At 37.5% G+C, this 25,820-nt stretch overlaps 1 protein-coding gene across 2 annotated transcripts in view; it reads right to left on the bottom strand.

Annotated features, from left to right (window-relative positions):
• The window catches only part of LOC5571302 (uncharacterized protein CG5902), a 33,491-nt gene extending 14,603 nt beyond the window's left edge, over positions 1 to 18,888 (bottom strand). The window contains exon 1 of one of the 2 annotated variants that reach the window (XM_021840966.1): positions 18,743 to 18,888. The gene's annotated coding sequence lies outside the window, so the exon portion shown is untranslated. Of the gene's footprint in view, positions 1 to 18,463 lie in introns of both variants that reach the window. The other variant, XM_001653565.2, reaches the window with a different exon arrangement.
• Between the last annotated feature and the right edge of the window lie 6,932 nt (positions 18,889 to 25,820).

The raw sequence follows: 25,820 nt of genomic DNA, 5'->3' as shown, positions 1-25,820 counted from the left end.
TAAATATGTATCTCTAGTTCAGGTTTATGCACAAATTTTTGCATTACGACTCATTTTTTTTGTAATAATAGCCTTTTTATTCGATTGGATGAAAAATAAATGATTTTGTCAAATTTCACTAGAAAATCGAATTTTCAATTTGACAGTTCTTTCCAGCGGGATGATGTCAGGTATCCAAGATAGGTAATAGCCATCCATTATCAAGCGATTTTAGACGTATTTGAGGTTTTGTCCGACCTTTGTATGAAGGACCGCCACTGTGCATTGCCTTAAATTTGAGCCTATTACTCCTGAAGGGATATACAATAGCGTACACAGTGCGAGTATATACTATTTTTAGGTGAACATTTATTGGAACTATAATTTCAAATGATTAAATAGCATATTATTTTCAAAAATTACTTCTACAGCATGAACAGCAATATAAATACCATAAAACGGGGTAACATTGATCAGCGGTGTAAATTTGATCGAAATGATCCTCGTAAAAAATGCGAATCTTCATTTTCCGATGGAACATTTCCGTCCATCCAATAAAAGCTTCACTTTTATTCATGAGGTAATAAGAACTGGGTTTTTTTTTTGTAAAAAATGAGTTTTTTGTTTATTTATTTTTTTCGAAACAATGATTTTCATGATTATGGATGGATGGCACTGCCAAAAATTATTGCCTCACATGAGTGCTACAAATAATATAAGCAACGAAACTCTTGTTTTTACTAAAAAAGCATTGCTGAAAACGATTTCGTTGTCCAAATTTTTATAAATATGTTCGATTTAGCAAAATCAACGAATCACTATGAAGAATTCAAAAAAATAATAAATTGCATACATTTAGAGGCGTATTCCGCGATTTATGATGATACTAATTTGTGAATATCTGAGAAAGTAAATAACTTGTAAGAATTTTGCTTTGATATTCGGGTTCAGGGGCTAAGATGCTAGTAAGTAACGGTATTTTCAACATTAGCGAATATTGTTTGCATGGATGATCAATCTTGCCCCAGTTCAGCCATATAAATCGGTTTAAACATTTTTTAAAACATGGTTAAAACTATTAGAAAACAAAATACAATTTACAGTCCTAAGCGATTTGAAAACATAAAATTTGCAACATTTGTATTTTTGAACGCATTTTTTAAAGATTATTCAAAAACTGATCAATGTTACCCCGGATTACGGCAAGCTGTAGGGGTTCCTGGGATAATATGCACCACTTAAGGAAAATGTGCCGAAATGAACACTAAACTACAAGTATGTAGTGTTTTAATACACGAATCTAGTTGGTCTGGGTTCACCCTACATGGTGTTGAGCAAATTTTCATCACAATTACCGTGAGGGCCCCTAATTCTGCGCAGCTCCTAACTCTGCGCACTTTTACCAAAATCTGGTAAATCATTTAAATTTTTGTTTAAAATTTGTTATCCATATATTGATACAATAGTAATAAAAAAGTACGTGAAGAATTTTCTTGACAAATTTTCGTTTATTACTTTAATAAAAAATAAAATAGCTTTAAAAATATTGAAAAACGTCCAAATTGACTGCCCGTTAGCAAAAATGCTAAGGGAGTACCTCATCACTTAAGTCATTTGAATCAAGTTAAAGAGAATATATTTCAGATTTTTAGTATGTAGGCACTAGTTTATTTATCGAGCAATCATCACTGGTAAAGTGCACCTTATTTTATCTTCATTTTCTTATTCTTCTTAAGTGCGCATAGTAAGGAACCATTTTTCAACTATGTCCCTTACTATGCGCAGCAGTTATAAAACGTTATTTTCAACATACAATCAACCCTCCAGAGGTCGATATTGAAGGGAACCATCGACTTGTCGACACCATCGAGATATGGAATGGAAATGTTTTGGTAAATTGTTTAAGGGGATCATCATAGTAAGGGAAGATTAAAAAATGACGTCCAACATATTTTAAGGATTTCTACACTCCGTCCCCTCAATCCCCTGTCGCGATTTTAACAGTTCCTAATGGATGCATTGTCACATTTTCGTAGACTCCTCCTTCCCTGAACGATGGACGTAATTTTTGAATGCTCCCTAACCATGCAATAGAATAATTTTGATTTTTTGTATAGTTTCATGAGTCAATATCGAGTAATGGAACATCGAGGTTTAATCGTATTTGCTATATAGAAACGCCAATAAAGTACTGTTATTGATCTGAAATATGAATCGTTCATTAAAAACGTCATGCTTATACAGGGCGGCGATACTTGTCGATTGAGTGATGAACAATACATTAAGCATGAATATACCCTTTCGCTTAAACTATTCTTCGTATTCAGTAGGAATGTTCGGGTTTCACATATAACAAATCAGAACCAGGTTCTTATTAATTTTATTCAAACTCGGACCCGAACCGAATAAAAGAAAATTTGGTTTTTATATTTTCTAGTGAAAATTCATTAACAGTCAAAGCTAATTTTCCTTTACACGCCAAGAAAGAATGCAAAAAAGATGTAGTTTGTACCCTTTTTGTATGTTGCTTTGGATTTTAGAAAACTAAGTTAATTACATGTTTTGGAAATCATATGATGATTTCGATTATTTTGAGAGTTCCACTTAATGGCATTCAGTAACAGTAATTATCATGGATTGAATTAAAGATAAAATTCACTTCACTTAATAAACTTCTATGTTAGAGACATTCCACGCTCCACTGGGGACGTAAAGCCGTATAAAACAAGAAAATTAAGATTAATTCAGAGTTTGAATGCTAGTAATGCTTTTAGCAAAATACTTCAACTGTTATAAATAATGTATCGAGTGCGCAGAGTTAGGAACCTGAATGCGCAGAATAAGGAGCATTGCAAAAATGAGTGCGCAGAGTTAGGAACACGGACACCCTTGAGAAAAATTAAAAATTTGCAATAAAAATCATTACCTAGTGAAGCTTTTATATTTTTTCCTTATACATGAAATCAATAAGTATTTGCTCCCAAAATTTCAGAGGATTGTGTTTTGTTTTCAATTAATTACAGCTGTTTGAAATTTAAAAATCCTTAAGTGCGCAGAGTATGGGGCCTTCACGGTACATTAGATTGTTGGAAAATTTAACTGGATTTAAAGACTAACGCGTTGTAATTTTTGAACTCGTCAAAATTTTGGTTCAATATTTCTACATCTCTTTGTGTTACTTTCAAACAATATAATGTGAAGTGATTATCATGAAAAATCATAATTAAAACCTCTGGTAGAACGATTTTTCGATGGACTATGTGTACTTGGTCCATTCTGACTAAACTATAGACCAGCGTTCAGTGAGTTGGTTCACTCTGAGTGAACAATTTCTAGGAAAATAACAATCAATTCAATGCTTGCATGGTCATACTGAGTGCATATCTCTAAGATAAACAGATTATCAAGACCCTTCGACACCAATATAGTAATTTTTTCCATGTAGTGAATACCGAAATCGTAGCTTGAAAATTAAGGTTTTGCAGGGTCAGGGCATTGAAGACCATAAATATTCAAATATGCGTTCAGTCAGAGTGGACCAAGTGAAAATCTTGAGTACCGACCAAAATATACTGGCCCAATAAGCGGGTCCTAGGACATTCCATGCATACACTGTAGAACTACCATAACCTTCTATCGGACTCTAAAAATGACTTTAAAAATGCAATAATCAATCAGTTTATTGCTTTTTAACACTTGGTCCGCTCTGTCTGCACAGAAATTGTTGCAATTTCTGACGACCCCTCCAAATATGGTAAATGGCCAAAAATCAAAATCAAATGCATCGAATCAGGTAATAAATTTCTATTGATGGATAAGTAGAAGAATCATTCGATGTCGAAAAATCTGACAAATCTCTTGAAATGTTTTTCATTTTCTCGCATTCCTCGGCACGCTGATCATTTTCGATGTTATGGTAATAAGCACTTGGTCCACTCTGACTGCACAATTTTATCGGTTTTTATTGATCATCCAAAGTAAATTTATTGCATATCTCTCGCAATTTACAGCATTCATGAAATCTGATCAAAGTGAATGGGAGGTAAGGTAATTTCGCATCTAATGAGAGAATAATCCAATTTTCCCAAGTTTTGCACTTGGTCCCCTCTGACTTAACGCCGATCATTTGGAAGACGGAAGATTTTTGGAAAACTTTTCGGAATTTGTGAGGACATTTGGAAGACAATTTTAAATTATTGGCATTTTAACAATTCCTAGATAAAAAAAAAAACATGTGAGTTGAAAATTACAGAAACGCTTCTATAAGATTTTTGCAAGTCTTACTCCATCTATAGGTATCTCTCTCCGAATTCCATCGGAAATACTCCATTGATTTCTTTAGATATCAAGGTTTCTTCCAGAGTTTCTTCTATTAACTTTTGCAGAGATTTGTCAAAAAATTCAAGTAATGCATTTAAATATTACCGTAATCCGTAATGATCAGTTTTTGGGATATTTCTTCAATTTTTCATTTGAAAATGCAAATGTCACAAGTTTTATATTTTTAAAACAAGTAGGGTAGAAGCATCGGTTTTGGCCATACACCAGTTGTAGCCATAGTGGATTATAAACCGTTTTACATAGCCAATCAGCATGAAACCTTTTTTGTTCAGTAGATCACATTCATATGATAGAGCTACATGCATTTACTCGTCCGAATTGATTCAAAACATAAAAAACAATTCATTTTCCTTTTAATTTTAACTCCCATACACCTAATTTGGCCAGGGCACTCCTAATTTGGCCGCTCCCATGAGAAATCAATGCAATTGGCCAATTTAGGAACCGAAGTTAGATCTCTGGCCGAAACTGGTTCCATTGGCCTATATTGACCAACGGGATTTTCAAAGCGAAAAAATGGTTTTAGCTCAGTTTAGATATTTTACACACATAATATGGATTGAAAGCTTGCATTTGAAATATTTGTCGTTTAAATACGGCTTCCCATTTAATTTTTATTGACATTTTCTCTTAGGGTGGCCAAAACCGGTGCTTTTACCCTACTGGCGGCACCCACCGCTCGTGACTTTATAGTGTATTTTGGTATTTAAAAGTTTTAAGTATGTTTAAATAAATGTTTTAAGTGATTTCTTGATTTAGCTGATATGGAGTAACATTGATCAACCATGTAAACAACTTTCGGTAATATTGAAAATGTCGTTACTTACATAAATCATGGCCCCTGAAGCCGAATAAAAAGACCAAACGCTTACAAGTCATTTACTTTTTGAGTTATTTCAAAAAATAAAACACAATAGGCAATTTCCTAAGGAAATTCTGCATTTTTAATAGTATTTCGATAATGTTGCTTAATTGGGTCCTAAAATTTTTAATGAAATCTTGTTTTTATTCAACAACACGAAAGAGCATCTTACTGCAACTACTTTAGCAATATTTCCCGCTCAAATAACGGCTATATCATGTTTAAACTTTAGTTTAAAAATTGGGTCCATAAATGAACCTTGACACTTAAGATCATGTTTGACGTTGGCTTAGTCGACAAAAACACCACAGGAGTTTTAGTTTTACCACTGGGGTTGTTCCTATCTGACATTTCGGAAAGGACACGGAAAACAAAATACACCCAAAATTTGAGTTTAAGCCAAGGAGTGTGACAAAATCTAAAAAAAAATTTTTTGGACTCAAAAAAACGAAAAACATTAGAAAATTGAGTAAACATGTGTTATTGGCCTAAACTTAAGCGTTTAGCAATAAAATTGGGACAGAGCTTTAGGACCCTATTGAATGAACTTATGACAGATTTGACAACGGAATCGTTTTCGGTGATGCCACTTTTAGTAACAACTGCATTTTCCTTGCTCATACCATTTGCAGAACTCATGTCAGACATGAATCTTCGGAAGTGTCATTCATAATGATAAAAATCATTGATTCTACAATACTCAGATACTCAGATTTTAAACAATTAGGGGAAGAGCACCAATTTTCGACCCATTCATATAGTTTTGGCTTTTTATGGAAACCAGAAAATTGGCACAGATTTCTTATGGGTCGAAAATTAGTGCTTTTCCCTTAACTCTGAAGAGTATTTTTTTTCAGAAGCTTTCAGAGATTTATGTAAAGAGGACAGAAACCTCTTGCAATAAAATTTACCGCCATTTAGGTATCTGGAGTTTCTATGTTGATAAATATTGAAATTCATCGAATTTGCTTTGCTACCAACACAGGCCGGGGATTTCTTACAGGTATTCTTAAGAGAATTTCCTCCAGAGACTTCCTCAGGAGATCTCCTCCGAGGGTTCCTTCGGAAATATCCCGCTAGTACTTCTTAGTAGATTTTCATAAGCATATTTTCTCCTAGAACTTCGTTCAAGATTTCCTCTGTGGATTTTTTCCACGAATTTCTCCGGGGTTTTCTCCCAAGAACTCCTTCGGGGATTTCCTCCAGGAATGCCTTCGGGGATTTTTTCTAATAATTCCTCCAGGGATTTCCCCCAGAAAACCTCGGGGATTTTCTCCAAGAATTCTTCTGGGGATTTCGTCCAGAAATTCTTTCGGAGATTTCCTTCGGGGATTTCATTGAAAAACTCCTCCGGGGATTTTCTTCAGACATTTCTTCAGGGATGTTTTCAGAGAATTCATCCGGAGTTTTTCTTTTGGAATTGCGCTGAGGATGTACACTAAGAATTTCTCTGGAGATTTCCTCCAAGAATTCCTCCGGATATTTCAACGATTCCTCCGGGGAAATCCTCAAGCACTTCTACGGGAATATTCGCCAGGAATTTCTCAGGGAAATTCCAATAGCAATTCCTCCAGGGCTTTCGTCTAGGAATTCTTCCGGAGATTTCAAAGATTTCTCCGGAGATGGATTCCTCAGGGGTTTCCAACAGTAATACTTTGGAGGATTTCGTCCAGGAATTCGTCTGGAAATTTTATTAAGATTTTTTTTCGGCATTTTCTCCAGGAATTCCTCCGGGGATTTCCATCGGGAATTTAAAAGATTCCTCCGAAGATATCCCCCAAGAACTCTTCTCGGTTATTTAAGCCATGAATTCCTCAGGGGATTTACAGAAGCTATACGTCCTGAGGGGCCCAGATAGCCATAGCGGTAAACGCGCAGCTATTCAGCCAGACCAAGCTGAGGGTCGTGGGTTCGAATCCCACCGGTCGAGGATCTTTTCGGGTTGGAAATTTTCTCGACTTCCCAGGGCATAGAGTATCTTCGTACCTGCCACACGATATACGCATGCAAAAATGGTCATTGGCATAGTAAGCTCTCAGTTAATAACTGTGGAAGTGCTCATAAGAACACTAAACTAAGGGGACGTAACGCCAGAAAAGAAGAAGACGTCCTGGGATTTCGTTCAGAACTCCGCCTGGAATTCCTTCGGTGCTCCGCTGCAAATGCCTCGAAATTCTTCCAGGAATTTCTTTGGAGTTCATCCAGCTACTGCTTTGAAATTCCTTCGGGAATTCCTTAGGAGCTCCACCGGAAAATCCTAAGAAGGAATTTTTCTGCGAGTTGCTCCAATAATCCCACTGACAGCTCCACCAAAAAATCTACCGAAGCTCGTGCAGGTATCCCGCCTCCTACAGGAATACTTCTAGGAATTTGCCACAATCCCCCCGGGAGTTCTTCCATAAATTCCTCTAGGAGATCCTCCAAAACTTTTTGAGGATTCCGTTTTCAAGAGTTCCTCAAAAACTCTTATCGGGAGTTCCATCAAGAATTCCTAAGTCCGTCTCCTAGGTCATAGTTTCTCCGGAAACGGTAAGTTCCACCAGGAGTTCCAATATGCAAAACGCCAAGAATTCCTAAGTCCGCCAGAAATTTCAGAATGAATGAACTTTGCCAGGAACTTTCGCGGTATATTTAATGCGCATTCCTGCGGTGGTTCTTACGTGAATTTCTGCAGGAATTTCTCTTGGGATTCAGCTTGAATTTCGCTTTTTTCAAGCATCACCAACATGTTTGTTTGTGTGATCACGTTTTAAATTGATCAGAAAAAAATACAACACCGATGCATGCGTGGACGGTTTGGTTTATTTTTACTTGTCTAATTAATTTGGACCAAAAAATGGACCACCGTTTAAGTTTCCCTTAAGTTACCATGATAATTGAAAAGTTTTAAGTGGAAGACATTTTTCCATGCAATTGGAAGACATTGGAAAAAATCACCTGGCATCCCTGCTTGGCACCTCGTCTTACTTGAAAAGGCTCTTCGGATCTGGCGGAGAAAAACGATGAAAACAACGATAATTTAGGAGTTCTACCAGGTTCGAAAGGGACATAGTATATAAGCATAAAACAAATAAAATTTAGCCCCTTCAGGGACTAGAGATGGGCGACTCACTCGTGAATCGTTCAAAAGAGTCGATTCTCAAAAATGAGTGAACGAATCACGATTCTTTTCAAAAGAGTCGCGATTCTCTATCCTTGCAATATTCGGAAGAGAGATTAAAAATTAACCTGTATGACATTTTTGAGTTGGATTTATCATAATCAAGTGTACTAGACATGTATAAATGTTTTGGAGTTGCTTCATACATAAATATGATATCATTCAGAAAATGTAACGTTATGTTTGTTTTTTTTTCTGTTCATGATTTATTTTTGATTTTTTTAAATGAGTCACTGAATCGATCAAAAGAGTCGATTCACTTTTGTGAGTGAATCACCCACGATTCGCTCCCAAAATTGGACCAATTTACCCATCTCTAGAACTATCATCTTCTCAACAGTTTCAGTTGCGCAAGAGTGCTTTCCAGGGTGACCAGCGCACCGGGAAATCGGGAAAACCGGGAAAAAGCCGGGAATTTCGAATCACCGGGAGAAAACCGGGAAATATACGGGAATTTCAATTAGCACCGGGAAAATTGTGCATACCAAGTAATGTTTTAACCAGCACGATCTAAACTTTAGTGGATATTTACAAAAGCTTCTGAATAAATCATAAATAAATCGAATAAATCAATAAAGTCAGGAACATATTCTTTATATATTATTTTGTTTCATGGCTGTAGCGGTCATGCGACTCAAAGCTAAAGGGAGTCTATAGGAGCAAATGATGGAAATGAACAGGTGGATAGGCGTCGCAAGGGAGCGACAAGATTTATATTTAATTTGGTGGTGAAAGTTGAGCAAGCCATTTTAAAGTCACTAAGCATCAAAGCGTCCTGTATTTTGCCTAGCTTCTCTACTGGAAAAGGGTAGAGTAGCGAAGCTAGGCAAAATACAGGACGCTTCGATGCTTACTGACTTTAAAATGGCTTGCTCAACTTGGTAAAATTCTAATTCATTTCAGATTTTTATCTAATCTTTATCAGAAATAATTGCCCTGAGAAAATGTTCCAGATTTGTGGGGATCAAACATAACAATAAATTCTATGCTGATGACCATGGAACGAAATGTTGAACAATTGATAAATTCATTTTTATGTCTACCAAATCTGTGACCGTTTGAAATTTAAACTAAAATTCATTTAAAGATTGACTCGATCCCATCATATAAAAAAGGGTCAAACTTTTTTAACACTGAACTTTTTATAACAAATTCCACCATTACTTAAAGTGACCGTCGTAAAATATCGTTTCACATATTGTCGCGTCACCACCCATCCGGATCGCGCCAGTGAGACTCGCGACGCACCTCAAGTCGCCGTTTTTCAAAATCAGTTTTTAAATTTGGCGCTGCATTCTTACGATGTTTATGAACACAGCGCGCTATTGAAATATTAGTCGCGACGCTTGAAGATTGACAAAATTATAATTAAAAAAAGGTTTGTCTATATTTCTGCCGGATCTATTATATCAAACTGGAATTAAGCAGAATCAGTATAAGCCCAGGAAATTTGAATGCACAGCAAAATATCTGATTTTCGTCTACCCCTAATAAAAATTCTTTGGTTTATGACTAAAAAACTCGAACCGTAAAACGGGGTAACTTTGATAGTTTTTTGGAAGAAAACTTCAATATTTATGCATGCTGTTTCAAAGAATTACATTTTATATTTTTAAAACAAGTACTGACATCCTAGCTATCGATTGCACTTGATAGATTGCCAAAAGATTTATTCTGTATGGATATATTATTTTTCATATAATCGAAAGTCGGTTTTCTGTTTTGGGATAACTTTGATAATCGAACAAAATTTATTGAATTACGGAACATTTATAGGGCGTTACATGCCTCTAGGCGTTTAACGTTATATGGAAATTTCTGACTTTGATTACAAAAATGGTCCCAGTTTGTGAAAATGGATTTCGCTAAGAGATTTGAGACCGTATTCATGTTCTACTATAACTAGGCTGTCATGGATAAGTGATGAATTCGTTATGACTTTATCAAATAGTGATCGTAGAACAGATTGTTTGTAAGCGGTGCAAAAACGCTAAAAACTTGTAAATTTTCAAAATTTGCATTTAAATCCTCAAATGCACTTGATTCCAACGAAAATAGCTTTGACATGAAGTGTCATACTAATACTCTTTACTATTGCATTCGTTTTTCTTAACTGATTGACAGAAACTTCGTTTTTTTTCATTTAATATGTTGTGGGTCTCGCACTATCAAAGTTACCCGCATTATCAAAGTTACCCGTTTTACGGTACTTAAAAGTCTTTTTAAATGGTAAAAAAATTGCAATAATGTTTCTTAGCATATCATCAAACCGGGAATATTTTTGAAATACCAGGAAAAAACCGGGAGAAAACCGGGAATTTGAAATTGACTTTTCACTGGCCACCCTGGCTTTCGAAGGGTATTCTTTTGTTGTGTTTGAAAAAAAAAATCAAACAGATTGATTTGATTGAAATAGTCGAATATACATGTTTGACAAAAGTACATACACTATTTCAGAACAATTTGATCAATTAAAAATGATATTCATTTTAAAAACCCTAGGGCAAATTCACCTCAGATACAAAGTAAACATTCTGCCAAAAACGGGAACTTATTTTATAGCATTGGTTTATTGAAAAAAAAGTAAGCTTAATGGAAAGAGAATTCTAGAGCAGAATTATTTTTCCAAAGGAGTCAATTAGATATGTCCGTGCAAAATTTGTAAAATAAATTTGATATGTTTCGTAGCATTTTGAAATTCTTTTGTAGCATGTGTGTTGTTTTTATCGTCGATTTTGTCTTAATATATTCATTTCAATTGCTATTTAAGAGATAACTTTCCGTTTTATGGTTGAACAGAAAGCTATCGCAGCTGTCATATTATTGATTTTTACGTAGCATCATCAATCGAATGCAAGAATACTTTGGAAACCACACCGATGACTGTTGTTTTTTGCTGTTTTATGCGCATCTTGTTATACTACTTTGTTGTGATTGAATGATTTAATTCAATTTTGAAAAGATTCTCAAGCCTGCGATAGATCTATGCGGCTACCGCAGGACGGAATATGTCCGAAAGCTCCGCACAATTACAAATCCCTTCGTATTTACTATTTCGAAAGAAATTATTTGTTTACTTTTTGTGGTTATATTTCTATAGAATTGAAATGAATCGAATGAAAATTGAATGTTGGTGAGTCTGAAAGATTGTTGTCTTTAACCCTTGCTTCAGTACAATGTCTCACCTAACAGCTTGAATATAAAGCTGACTGATTCGGTGAAAAAAAAAAAGTTGCATCGATAATCGGTAAGATCGAGCTGATTATTACCTAATGTCCTCTTTTAATTAGCACCATGTATCATATGACTATTGTTTTGAGCAAATAAAATACTTTTCTACTAATAATATTACTATACAGTGGCTGTTGAAATGTAATAATCCACAAACAAAAAAAGTAGTAATTTTATTTAAAAATAAATTAATTTTGGAGGTTGCTATGATAAAATGTTCTTAATGCGACTGATGGTTGCGATAAAAAAATGTCCTTAATGTGACTGGTGGTTGCAATAAAAAAAATATGCCCTTAACCCGACTGGTGGTTGCAACGAAAATAAGTTCTTAACGTGGCTGGTGGCCGCAAATTTGTTCTTAGCAAGTTTTATTGATGCTGCTAGCGTGACTGGTAGTCACATATTTGTTCTAAGCAATGGTGGTGTTCACTTGCTATCACGATTGGTGGTCGCAAATTTGTTTCTAGCAAGTGTTATTGGTGTTGCTAGCACGACTGGTGGTCGCATATGTGTTATAAGCAATGGTGGTGTTCACTTGCTATCTTGACTGGTGGTCACAAATTTGTTCTTAGCAAGTATTATTGATGTTGCTAGCGTGACTGGTAGTCACATATTTGTTATAAGCAATGGTGGTGTTCACTTGCTATCACGACTGGTGGTCGCAAATTTGTTTCTAGCAAGTGTTATTGGTGTTGCTAGCACGACTGGTGGTCGCATATGTGTTATAAGCAATGGTGATGTTCACTTTCTATTACGACTGGTGGTCGCAAATTTGTTCTTAGCAAGTGTTATTGATGTTGCTAGTGCGACTGGTGGTCGCATATTTGTTCCTAGCTAAAGCGATACTCACATGCGTGCGCGACTGGCGGTCGTTAATGTAAGGATAAAAAAAATGTAGGCCCAATGATGTATGGTATCTTACATCTATATGAATAAAAATGGAGTGGTGTTTATATGTCATGAAATAACTTGAGAACGGATCACGAATTGACATCCTTTTTTTTACTGTTGAATTCGACAAGGGATGCGATATGTTCATGCGAAGAGAAAGTTAGAGAAAGTCTCCGAAAAAATCAGGAAATCGGGATAAGACTAATGTGTCATTTTGTATAGGGTGTTTTTGTATGGTGTTTTACTACAGCCTACTTGAAGGCAAGACAAAAGTTTGCCGGGACCACTAGTATACAATAAAATAGAACAAGGTATATACTAAACAAGTAAAGTCAAACAAATTTTTGAGTGAGTATTGCGGATTGTATGTTTAGCAAGATGAAAGTCAAACGCAGATGCTACTCTGTTGAACACGCATTGCAGTCCAATAATAGCAATATTTTGTCTAAAATTAGAACGTCTTAGATACTGTTGTAGCGTAGAATTAGCTTGCCGGATCTAATGAATGGAAAAGACATTCAGCCAATCAATATTTTGAACGCCGTTCTGATTTAGTGGGTACCATACAGCGGAAAAATATTCCGAAGTCACATGCACAAATAAACAATTGAGAGACAACATATAAAGGTGAAGTTTTTAGCTATGTGGAAGGTATATCCTAAACTCTTAGAAGCATCCGCGATGACGTAGGACATTTGATTCTTGAATGCCTTTTTTTATAGTCATGACGGTTTTCATGCATGGAAACCTTTGAATTATAGAATAGAGATGTTTTAATATCCCAGACCAAGTTTCATTAAACATGTGGGATTAAACAAAATTTTGAATCTTCAATTACTTCAAACATTTTCATTCCGGAGAAGATGGAGGATGTGTGGCACTGAATAAACATTGTTATGGATCTTGTCTTCTAAACCTGTTATGATGGGCGACAATCAAAAGCCTATTAGAATAATGTAGCATTGAATCGTACATCAAACGATCTAGTAGGCATGGAACAACTTCGACGACTCACTCCTATAGTAACATCAGAGTGAAATGTCAAGTTCTTCGTGGGGCTCCCGTTTGCTCACTTCGATTCCGAACTCCACACACACTACCGCCACCTGTTGGCCCATCGGCTAAACAAAGCCATTTTAGCATTGGGCTTACACGTTTTCGCGGCAATGATTTTGATCGCCATATTTTTAAATATAGTTAAACCTGTATAAGTCGATGTTCCATAGTTCGATATCGACGCCTGAAACCATACTTAAAACAAAAAATCATAATTACTATAATGCTCCCCTTTATCAGCTTTCTAAATATCTGTTCTATGAGTCGATGATCTTTTGAGTATCGACTGGAAATTTGACTGTACTTGAAATTCTGAAGCACATTCTGATGGGATTTTCATGCTGAAGAGCAACGTTTTCGAATCAAACGGTTTATTACATGTTAAATATGCTTCAGTCTTGGACAGAATAAACAACTTAGTTGAAGACGTCTTTTTCATGATTGAGCAATCACGATCCTAGATATTCGGGAAAATATAGCATACTCAGTAGCACCATCTAGTGGAAGGATTCCCAAACAAGTGTGGCCCATCACAAGTTTGTACTTGACTTACTGAACTTTTGAGCCGAGAAGTTTATATTTGGATGTAATCGGGATCCTCAGATATTAGCGATCAAAATATGCATGCTCACTAGCGCCACCAGTTGAAAGAATTTTAAAACTTCAGGTTCCTTGCATTTAGGCCTTTATCTTATGAACAACCTTGCCGAAGGGGTAATATTTCTTAGTAATCAAAATATCTTAGGATCATTCGATCAGGATCCAGAAATATCTGCGTTCGAAAAATTGCATCTTTAGCGTCGTTTTGTGGAAGAAATCCGAATCAAACGGCGCATGTTATTTAATCCTTAATCTACTAATTAGCGGTTTCTTCACCACCGCTTAGGCCTTAAACCTGGTTTAATCGTATGGGTAAACGTGGTTTACGGCTTAAGCGAAGGTGAAGAAATCGGCCCTAAGCACCTTTGCCAAAGACACCATCTTGCTAAACATTGTTGTCCTGAGATATTCGCGATCAAAATATGCCATCTTTTGGTAGAATTGCAAGTTGGGTGGCTTATTACATGCTAGACCTTGACCTACTAAACACTTTTGTCGAAGACGTCAACTTTATAGGTAACCTGGATCCTGAGATATCTGTGTTCGAAAAATATCATGCTCACTAGCGCCATCTATTGAAAGAATTTCGAATCAAGAAGATCATCATGGTAGTTCTTGAACTACTGAACAACTTTGCCGAAAACACCATCTTTCTAAAAAATCGGGATCCTGAGATATTCGTGATTAAAATATTGCATGCTCACTAGCGCCATCTTGTGGCAGTTTTTCTTGTTAGGTAGCTTATCATATGTTAGTCCTTGACCTATTAAACAACTTTGTCGAAGACATCATCTTTCTAGGCAATCAGGGTCTTGAGATATCGGTGTTTGAAAAATTAAATACTTACTAGCACCATCTGGTGGCAGAATTTCGAAACAAGCAGCCTATCACATGTTAGCCCTTGACCTACTGAACAACTTTGCCGAAGATAGCATCTTGCTAAAAAATGTAGATCCTGAGATATTTGTATTCGAGATGTTGCATTGCGAAATGTCCACTACATCGGTTCCCCCGGGGGCACAATCCGATGGCCACTGGAAGATGAGGATGTTTCCAAAGTGTTTTGTCCACTGACCAATTGGTACCGTTGGACTGAAGAAATTTGTCGAAGACATCCATATTCTATCTTGCCTAGCTTTGGATGTACAATCAAAATTGCTCCGCGTGTACTCAGTACACGATGCGACCGCTCGTGTGACGGGCCCGGTAAAAAAAAAGTTACACGAGCGGTCGCACTGGTGTACTCAGTACACGCGTAAAAACTTAGATTAAAAACACAATGTTTTCGAATACTTTTCGTTGATTTTTTCGAAAAATTTCTTCTCTACAAGCGAGAAGAAGAGTAGATCTTGGAATAGGACCAACACCCGGATCAATTTGAAGGGATTTTCAACGTGTTTTTCGACTTTTCGCAAAGTGCGTGTACTCAGTACACTAGGGCGACCGACGGTGGGTTAACAGAAAATATTATGGAAAATAGAACTCGTTGTGTTATATCGCCAAATCATGTCATCAACAACTTACCCAGTCTCTTTCACCTTTTTACATCTTTCACCTTTCGTGCTTTTCGAATTTATTGTTCTATCTCCCTGTTAGGTTTTTCAAAATGTATCGAATTCTCATGGTGTCAACAATTTGCAACGTTCCATCAATCTGCATAGTGTTTTTCTATCAAAACTCGTTTATTTCAGATAAATTGACCAGGTGCGTTTTGCCCCGGCAGTGCATATTACCCCAGGAGCCCCTACTTTTAGTGTTTACGTAAATATGTGAAGGAACTCAATAATAGAGATGTACCGAATATTCGGCCGGCCGAATATTCGGGCCGAATATCTCGATTATTTTGATTTTGCCGAATATTCGTTCTGCCGAATAATAAATTCTGTTATTCGGCCGAATAGGCCGAATAGTGACCGAATAGTAACAAAATTAAATAATTAAGAAAAGTTAAAAAATTAAAGAATTTATTCAAATGATGATACATTAAAATTTTCGTTTCATGCATTCTATGAAAGGAGTTTGATGCCAAATATTAAAAAAATGTGAGAATTTCTCCGATCTATGGCATTTAGGTGACTACGGTGCTGCTCAATACATAAGGCATTATCTGCAAATGAGCCTTAAGCTAACATTATAAGCTTTGCTAATTGTGCAAATATTTCGCTAGGCATAAATCAACAGACAAACATAGGTTTCAACACCAACCAAATCTATGCGATGACAAACATTTGTTTGGCACTGTATCAATCTATGCCAAATATTTGCCATAGTGTACTGATAGCTTTATAATAATTTTTCTGGGGCTGTAAGGAACCACTATACTAAATAGTTTGACGCGTATGGACTCAATGCTTTTAATTTTAACCGTTAACATATATTAGCACTTTTCATTCTTTCGATATTGTTTGGTTTGAGACACCTGCTCAAGTTCTTCCTTTTAGCATAATAAAGTGGTCTGCAGTCTGTTTGTTCCAATTTCTTTGAAACACTTCCAAAAGTCGGATGAGAAATCTAGTAACGTATATTGGGTTATATTTTAACAAAACGTGAGATGGATAAAAAGTGCTAGCAATAGAATATAAATCCCTTACTTTAGAAATACGAAAGATCTTTGAAATTTTGTTTTTGTGATTTCTACAAATTGGTTTCAAAAGCTCAAGAGGACGATCATTCATTTTCATTCATAATCCGTTCAAATTTTCACCGTAGAAGCTTTCCCTACTTAAGCAAACTCGTTTTTTTCTTTATCCAGGATTAAAAATATAGTTTTAGACAAATTAGACGGTGTTATTCGGCCGAATATTAGGATTTTTTTGGCCGAATATTAGGTCATTATTCGGCCGAATGTTCGGCCGAATATTCGTTTGGCCGAATAATAATTTTCCAACTATTCGATATTCGGCCGAAGGCCGAATAGTGGTATTCGGTACATCTCTACTCAATAATGAAGTTCCTCCAGAATCAGTGCCTCGAAATTTGTAAGGAACTGTTCTAAGAAGATATCCAGGATTAATCTGTTGAAATAACTGAAAAAATCGGCATTGAGGAATTCTCGTAGGGAGTTCTGGAAAACCCTTTACCGATTTTTTTACAAAACTCTGAAATAAGCCATTTGGGGATTTTCTTGCAAGAGCACCTGTGAAAATCTATGGAAGATCTGCTAGAGTTAAACTGGAAAAATCGGTGGAAAACTAGTTGGTGCAGAGTCTAAAGGACACCCTGTAATAACATTTTGGAAAATTTTCACAGTAATCTCTGTGGGAATTCCTGTTTAGACAGTTTTAATCGAACTGCAAAAATATAAGAAGATACACAGTGACTATAGATACCATTTTTGTTAAGAAAAAGACTTAAGAGACCTTTCATTGTAAATAGAGAATTTTAAGAGACTTGCATTAAAATGGAAACCATGACACTAAAATGAGCCTGCATTTGCCTAAGTAAAGACCAAAACCAAATCAGCCTCCCGATTTCCCTCGGTGCACACCGAAACGCGTTGTTGGACGGTGTGGGTGATTAATTTCATCGTTCGTACACTCACTCTTGAACGTCTTGCTTCGCGTTTCTTTTGCGCTTTGATGCTTCTTTGTGTGTTGTTGTTGGGGTTTGTTTTGTTTTCCAGCCAGCCAACAAAAAAAAAACAGTATCTGATGATACAGGGAGCCAAAAGAGAAGTATCCACAAGCAAAATTGAAGCGCGCATCATCAGATATACAATTCACTGAGCTTTCGCTTTCGATGGCAGTGGGGAACTGCTGTCAGGGAGGGGGATATGTTTCAACTACAATTTGTTAATGCAATCTTCATGCTTCTGGTGTTCTTATGTAATATCTATGTTGCTGGTGCATACAGTCAGCCTGCAGACAGGAGGTTCCCTCCAGAAGATGCTTGTATGCTTGCCATTGCACGACAAAGTTTGTTCACAGCTGATGATGAAAATGTACGAAAATCCTTGAAGCTTGATGACGGCTGTGTGAGTGCACAATTATTGAGCTGCAGAAGCAGCTGGTCACACTAATGAAGCAACCTTCCTCAGAAGTAACAATTTGGATTCGTTCCTTCAATTTTCCTGAATCATTCCTCCAGATCCGATTTTGGTTTTTCCGATTTACAGATCGATATAGGAATCCATTTCACCAGCGCCCCCACAATCTTCCATGTTTTCTTATACGCCTCTAGGGCAGCTGTTTTATGACACTAGGCTATCTAATAGAAGCACTTTATTGCTTGCAATGGTCATCCCTTACGGTCGTCTAAGGAGGAATGCAGATTCCCATTTCGATTTTCCACAAGCTATCAAGCACATCAAATCGAGAATAGTGTTTTAATCGAAGAAAAATCACCTTTAATCACACTCTACTCTGCTGAAACGATTCTTGCTGATGAACACAATGAAATTTCCACTCGTCGGAAGTTTTCCCAATCTCCAACAGACGGACGAACACAAAGAGAAAAGCCAAACCTCCCGATGTCGATGGTCTGTTTCTTTTGATTTTGGTTTTTGCTGGGCTGCGATTTTTGTCTTTCTCTGGAATTCCGCAGCCAGCACTACTAGCCAAATTGTGCAAACTGAACGCAGATTTGCACAATTTAATCACGGATAAAAGCACTGGTGCACGCACTTTGTGTGGGGGAAGGGCGATAACTTTTTCCTGCGAAGTTTTTCACTTTTCAAACAACACTCTGCACTTCACACTTCACTTTGCACTAAAAATCTACCATCATCGCGACGAGGAAGCAGAAGAAAAACGCGATCACGCACGGTGACTGTGTGTGGGTAAGCATGTTACGTACACACACGCAAAATGGATGACATTTCAGAACTGTCACAATCGGAGTTTCTGAAGGGGGGCGATCGAGAACGTTTAAAAAATACGTCCTTCATTTCCAAAAGAGATTGATAATAGCTGTGTTCAACGAGCTGCTCGAACTTGGTTGCAACCACTTGCGAGTCAGCTTTTGGTGTTCATTGAGCCACTCCAACCTACTTCGAGTCGCTCGGGTTTGTGTTCATTGAGCCGAGTCCAACCAACTCCGAGTCGCTCGAAACAGGTTGGAAGCTAGAGTCCGAGCTAGTTCAACCAGCTCGCAGTAGCTCGTGTTTTTGACGTTTAAAACGTAAACAGTGAGAAAAAAGCAAAATTCCGAAGCGATACGGATTGTTAAGTGCGCGAATTTTTTTTCACGTGGAATTCCGGTAAATTAGTAAAAAGAGTAAAAAGAGCGTTCATTGAGAAAGCAGCTTGGAGTTGCTCGAAGTAGCTTTGACAGTTATTTGTTGACAAAAAATACGAGCTAGTACAACCAACCCCGAGCAAGTTCGATCAAAGTCATTGAACACAGCTAATATTTCTCGCATACTCTGAGATAACGCCCTAAAAGCAACGTGTGTAGCTCGTTGTTTCTGAGCAAAAGAAAGAATAAGCATCCAAACCAATATCACGAGCAGGTAGATAATGATCCTTTCTTCCTCATAGCGTTGTTAAATAGCATGAAAATCCATTCAAATGCGCAGAAACAACGAGCTACACACATGGTTACCAATGGCTTTTAGGGCGAGATCAGAAGTTATGCGAGATTTTTATTCTCATTGAATACTTTTCAGCAACCCGCATAACAATTCTCGCATAACTTATGATCTCGCCCTAAAAGCCATTGGCAACCATGTGTGTAGCTCATTGTTTCTGCGCATTTGAATGGGTTTACACGTTGTTTAACAACTCTATGGTGAAGAAAGGATCATTATCTACCTACCAGTGATGTTGGTTTGGATGTTTATTCCTTCACTTGCTAAGAAACAACGAGCTACACACATGGTTACCAATGGCTTTTAGGGCGTTATCTCAGAGTATGCGAGAATTTACCGTACTTGCAATATTCACAAATATAATGGGAACATATTAACCACAGACAAACAGACGTCACACTCTCATCACTGTCCATCGATCACCTTTTTAACGGTCGAATCAAAAATATGGTAGGTGGCCAATCCGCCACCTGCAGCGCTCGCGTCATTTTTGTTCGTGTTTGACGTTTACACACTACCGCCATCTGTTGGCCTGTCGGCTAAACACACCGATTTTAGCATTGGGCGTACATGTCCTCGTGACTATGATTTTGATCGGGATTTGTTCTAAGTGTTACGTCTGTTTGTCTGTGTATTAACTATTGTTACCTATTTACTATATGTTCACTCTACATTCCAGGCCAAATGGTAAAACTAAACGGTTAAAAAAATATATGTTAAATAGCATACAAGTCATACTAAAACCATATTTGATCTATTCACACCTTGCAATGATTTTTTACGTAATATGCATTGCTAGTATAAACGAATTTTTGTAGCAGTGCGTGCTTATTCCATTATTATTGCTTCCATGCATTATGAATAGCAATTCTCTGAATTGCTTAAAACCATTAGTTATTCCTGCTTTTGTAAACAAATGAAAAAAAAATTCATTGTGGTTAATTTTAGGAGAGTTTGTATTTCTTGAGAAGATAGGGATAAGTTTCTTGACAATGATATCACAGACAAACAGACGTCACACTCTCATCACTGTCCATCGACCACCTTTTTAACGGTCGATTCAAAAATATGGTAGGTGGCCAATCCGCCACCCGCAGCGCTCGCATCGTTTTTGTTCGTGTTTGACGTTTACACACTACCGCCATCTGTTGGCCTGTCGGCCAAACGTACTGATTTTAGCATTGGGCGTACATGTCCTCGTGACTATGATTTTGATCGAGATTTGTTCTAAGTGTTACGTCTGTTTGTCTGTGATGATATGCTACGTTTACCATTCATTTGCTGCTGTTTGGAAAGTTACGCATAAGTAAGTGCCGTACGCTGCTTTATTGCCACCGGAACGCTTCGACGGAAATATCTCCACCATTCCTTTATCTCCCCGAGTTGGGATTTGTCGGTTCTGTTGTGTAAACCAATGAATTCCAGGGGATATTATGCTCGTTGCTTTCCAATTAGCTTCCCGACTATCATTGATACTGGACAGACATTCTCTTCGCCAGCTGCTTTCCTTCGAAATTACGCCTGTTGTCTTATTCTGCGGGAAGTTCACGGAACATATTCCACCTTGTGTCGAAGTCCTTTAGTCTCTGTAATGAATAAATTACCGATCGAATGATAGGGGATTTCCGCATCAACCTTTACAGAAAAGCAGAAGTATCGCAAAATTTCGCTCAGGCTTGGAATGTGCTTCCCGACTATTTGTAGCTCACCTTTGACCTCGTAAACTCCTGCTGCCATCGCTCCGTTGAAATCTGCTGAAGAAAATCAAATAACTTAAATGATTGAGCACGTAACAATTTAATTTTGTTTATTACCTTTTGATTTCCGTCAGTAAGTTTATGCTACAACTCGGAAATTGCCAGTGAACCTGTCGCTGCTTGCTTGCAGTAAGTTGCAACGAATTTCTATAAGTCCCAAGATTAGCAACTAGTAACGCTTATGCCCAAAAGGAAATAAGAGCCCAATAATCATTTCAATGTATAAAACATAATCATCCTGTGCATATTTGATATGCATCGCTAAGTATTATTTTGAAAAAATGTCGAAGAAATATTAAACATTATACTATTTGGATTTTTTGATTTTTACCGTGTACAGCATTGTAATAAAAACTGAAGTTACTGCACCAACTATGGTGTAAATATGTTTAAACAGTGCCTCGTTTCAGTTACCATACTTAAATTTAGTCTAACCATATCAGTTATTATACTCTACTCTAGCCGGAGAAAAATAATCAACACTTCAAAAGAGCTCAAGTTTAAAATGTTGAAAATTTGCTTTTATCCTGAGAATTTCAAAGAATTTAATTTCCTGGATACACATACAGAGTTCTGAAAAAAAAAATCCAAAAAGATGTCCAGAAGAATCTCAGAAGTAATACCGGAACCACTTGGAATGGTAACGTTTTTTTTTTGTGTGAATCCCAAAGCGATATCTGGAAGAAAATTAAGAAATAATCTCAAGATTTTCAGAACAATCCCAGAGAGGATTTGAAGGATTCATAAATTTTGCCTTATGAAAGGTGGAACGAATATTGCAATACGAACGCTTTATGTATCGTTTTAGCATCACTCCACATCAAGGCGTCGATAGGCGCGTGGTGTACGCTCGGGCCTATCGATCGCAAGGTTCTTGGTTCGATTCCAGGTTGCCGCGCAAACGTTTTTTGTTTTCAAATTATGGTTTCATAAGGCAAAATTTATGAATTTCGACCCGATTTCTTGTGGCGAATTTTCATAAGGGGTTCCTATGTTTATCGATAGTCCATTTGCCTGAGTGTGAGTGATTTAAGGAAGAATCCCGGGAAAAGCTCACAAAGAATTCTCGCGTAACTTTTCAAAACGTCCTAAGTAACAAATGTAAACAAATCGAGATTATCATTGCAAATCATTTGCGTTACACCTCTTAGCAGCACACTAGAACACTCGTTCTGATATATTAACAATAAATCAATCTATTGAAAGCTTAACAAAATGACCAATGTTTAAAATCGCATCACTTTTAATCAATTGTTACATTGGACCTTTCATCAGAGAACCAACCATATGCCCTATGTAACATTTATGAATAAACACGATTCTAATGTTACATTGGACGTTCCTGAATAAAGCTTTGGAATAGAGTTTAAACGGTAGAATGCTTTGTAGAAGCGTGTCTGAGACACTACTTAGAAGTATAGAATGTCACAATTACTGCTTCTCAATCATTTCAGTCGATATTTTCAGAATCGCACTGCATCGCAAAATTGAAAACGCTCAAGTGACAAAAAGAGAATGAAGTACACAAAACTGTATTTTGGTCTTTTTGACAAATCATGTTTTACCGTTTCGCTGGATTGGATCAGCTGCAACTTCTCTTTTCATATTATTAACGTATTGCGTGCATATTGAGCACAAGATTGAGCATCATGATGTCATTGTATCAATCAGATTCAGATCTATGGTCTTTCAAGCATATACATATGCTTCCCGGCAGCAACACGAGCAACGTGCATGCGCGACTTGCCCACACATATTTGCAGAGCGATCAATCACCGAAGAGAGGAGAAGCTGTATGTATTTGTTAGGCGCTGGCTCCTTTCTCAAGTTCCTACAACAAAATGGACGGCGTCGTCATCGTCATCATTCCCCACCGCATTTTTTGTTTCCACCGACGGCTGGTGCTGATTGCAACACAGCCGTCACCACCACCACGTCATGCAGTGGGAAACTCACACATGATCATGTGGGCGAAACCTTCATAAAAACGGGGGGAAGATTTAGGGAGAATCAGTGAGAGAGCAAAATGTCCTACATACAGCTCAACGTTTCCCCTCCTTCTGTTGTTACATAGGACCCATAGGACACATAGACGGAGGGGAAAAAGTGACGTCGTGGGATCGAATGAATCAAAACAAAGCACAGCTGGTGTCTCCGATTGGCACACCGCAACAAAATGAGCACTTGTACTTGAATGATTGCGCACGTGGATACAAAATAGAGAAATGAGGTACGTAAAACTGCATATTGGTTGTTTTGTCAAAATAATGTTTTACGTGTTTTACTGGATGGGATCGACATTTTCTCAGCTTCCACTCCTCTCTTCACATAGTTTACGTATTGAGTGCAAACTAGGGGAATGAAATTGTACAAAATGATGTCATTATATCCATCCGATCCTGATCCAGAGATGAACAAGCATGTGATTCCCGGTAACAACACGAGTAATGCTTACGCGCGGCTTGCACGCGCATTTGCATACCGATTGATCACCGAAGAGAGGAGAAGCGGACCTTTGATCAGAGAACCTACCACATGTCCTATGTAACGTTTAAGAATAAACACGATTCTAATGTTACATAGGACATTCGTGAATATAGCTTAGGAATATAGTTGAATCGTGGGAATGATTAGGAGAAGCGTGTATGAGACACTGCTTGGAAGTATAGAATGCCACAATGACTATTTCTCAATAATTTTAGTAAATATTTTCAGAGTCGCACTGCCTCGCAATATTGAATACGCTCAAATAACAAAAAGAGAATGAAGTACACAAAACTGTATTTTGGTCTTTTTGCCAAATCATGTTTTACGCTTTCGCTGGATTGGATCAGCATTCTCTAAGCTGCCACTTCTCTTTTTATATATCATCGTATTGAATGCATATAGGAGAATGATATTGAGCATCATGATCTTATTGAATCAATCCGATTCAGATCCTTGGTCGATCAAGCATATACATATGCTTCCCGGCAGCAACACAAGGAACGTGCATGCGCGACTTGCGCACACATATTTGCAGAGCAATTAATTACCGAAGAGAGGAGAAGTGTATGTATTTGTTTGGAGTTGGTTTCCTAAAACACTATTGACGGCGTCGTCATCGTCATCATTCCTCACCGCTTTGTATGCGCCGACGGCTGGTGCCAAATGCAACACAGTCGTCGCCACCCGTCGTGCAGAGGTAAACTCACACACGAACAAGTGTGGGCAAAACCAGCATTGAAACAGGGGGGGGGGGGTAGATTGAGAGAGAAACAGCGAGAAACCAAAAAGTCCTACATACAGCTCAACGTTTCCCCTCCTTCTGTTGTTACATAGGACCCATAGGACACATAGACGGAGGGGAAAAAGTGACGTCGTGGGATCGAATGAATCAAAACAAAGCACAGCTGGTGTCTCCGATTGGCACACCGCAACAAAATGAGCACTTGTACTTGAATGATTGCGCACGTGGATACAAAATAGAGAAATGAGGTACGTAAAACTGCATATTGGTTGTTTTGTCAAAATAATGTTTTACGTGTTTTACTGGATGGGATCGACATTTTCTCAGCTTCCACTCCTCTCTTCACATAGTTTACGTATTGAGTGCAAACTAGGGGAATGAAATTGTACAAAATGATGTCATTATATCCATCCGATCCTGATCCAGAGATGAACAAGCATGTGATTCCCGGTAACAACACGAGTAATGCTTACGCGCGGCTTGCACGCGCATTTGCATACCGATTGATCACCGAAGAGAGGAGAAGCGGACCTTTGATCAGAGAACCTACCACATGTCCTATGTAACGTTTAAGAATAAACACGATTCTAATGTTACATAGGACATTCGTGAATATAGCTTAGGAATATAGTTGAATCGTGGGAATGATTAGGAGAAGCGTGTATGAGACACTGCTTGGAAGTATAGAATGCCACAATGACTATTTCTCAATAATTTTAGTAAATATTTTCAGAGTCGCACTGCCTCGCAATATTGAATACGCTCAAATAACAAAAAGAGAATGAAGTACACAAAACTGTATTTTGGTCTTTTTGCCAAATCATGTTTTACGCTTTCGCTGGATTGGATCAGCATTCTCTAAGCTGCCACTTCTCTTTTTATATATCATCGTATTGAATGCATATAGGAGAATGATATTGAGCATCATGATCTTATTGAATCAATCCGATTCAGATCCTTGGTCGATCAAGCATATACATATGCTTCCCGGCAGCAACACAAGGAACGTGCATGCGCGACTTGCGCACACATATTTGCAGAGCAATTAATTACCGAAGAGAGGAGAAGTGTATGTATTTGTTTGGAGTTGGTTTCCTAAAACACTATTGACGGCGTCGTCATCGTCATCATTCCTCACCGCTTTGTATGCGCCGACGGCTGGTGCCAAATGCAACACAGTCGTCGCC

Source organism: Aedes aegypti, chromosome 1 (genome assembly GCF_002204515.2).
Source record: "Aedes aegypti strain LVP_AGWG chromosome 1, AaegL5.0 Primary Assembly, whole genome shotgun sequence".
NCBI classification, from domain to species: domain Eukaryota; kingdom Metazoa; phylum Arthropoda; class Insecta; order Diptera; family Culicidae; genus Aedes; species Aedes aegypti.
Note: the sequence above shows the minus strand (reverse complement) of the source record. Positions and strands in the feature narration are given on the sequence as shown.